The sequence below is a fragment of the Fulmarus glacialis genome, unplaced genomic scaffold (assembly GCF_000690835.1).
Source record: "Fulmarus glacialis isolate BGI_N327 unplaced genomic scaffold, ASM69083v1 scaffold20199, whole genome shotgun sequence".
Taxonomy (NCBI): Eukaryota; Metazoa; Chordata; class Aves; order Procellariiformes; family Procellariidae; genus Fulmarus; species Fulmarus glacialis.
Genome location: NW_009234120.1, coordinates 867 through 1276, shown reverse-complemented (window position 1 = coordinate 1276; position 410 = coordinate 867). Strand labels below are relative to the sequence as shown.

Below are 410 nucleotides of genomic sequence, written 5' to 3'. Positions count from 1 at the left end.
GCTGGGGTGGGGGTCCCTGGGGGAGGAAATGGCTGCCCAGCCCCCGGCTGATGCCCCAACAAGATGGGCCATGACAGGGCAGTGTGGCCTCACCCCCCCTGGAAATACCCCACCAGGAAAGGCTCAGCCCCGTCCCTCACCCCCCAGCACTATTTTTGATGCCATTGGGATGACCCATTGCGGTGCTCTGGTGTCCTGCCGATGGGACTAGCCCTGACACCATCAGGGTCTTTGGGGTACGTGTTGGAGGGTGCTGGGCATCCCAAGTGGGAATGGCAAGCTGGGTGGTCAACACAGGACCCCCACATGCAGCGCCACAGGGAGAGGCTCCCTCCGGAGCCGTCCCCAGATGTCCACTGCTGCACCCGCAGCCCCCGCCCCATCCATGGCCCTCCGCCTACCGGGGGGGA

The 410-nt window shown here is 65.6% G+C and overlaps 1 protein-coding gene across 1 annotated transcript in view; it reads right to left on the bottom strand.

The window, feature by feature from the left end:
• LOC104082432 (tumor necrosis factor receptor superfamily member 13C-like) overlaps positions 1 to 410 on the bottom strand; it is a gene marked incomplete at its 5' end in the record, with an annotated part of 2038 nt that overhangs the window by 1068 nt on the left and 560 nt on the right. The window lies entirely within an intron of this gene.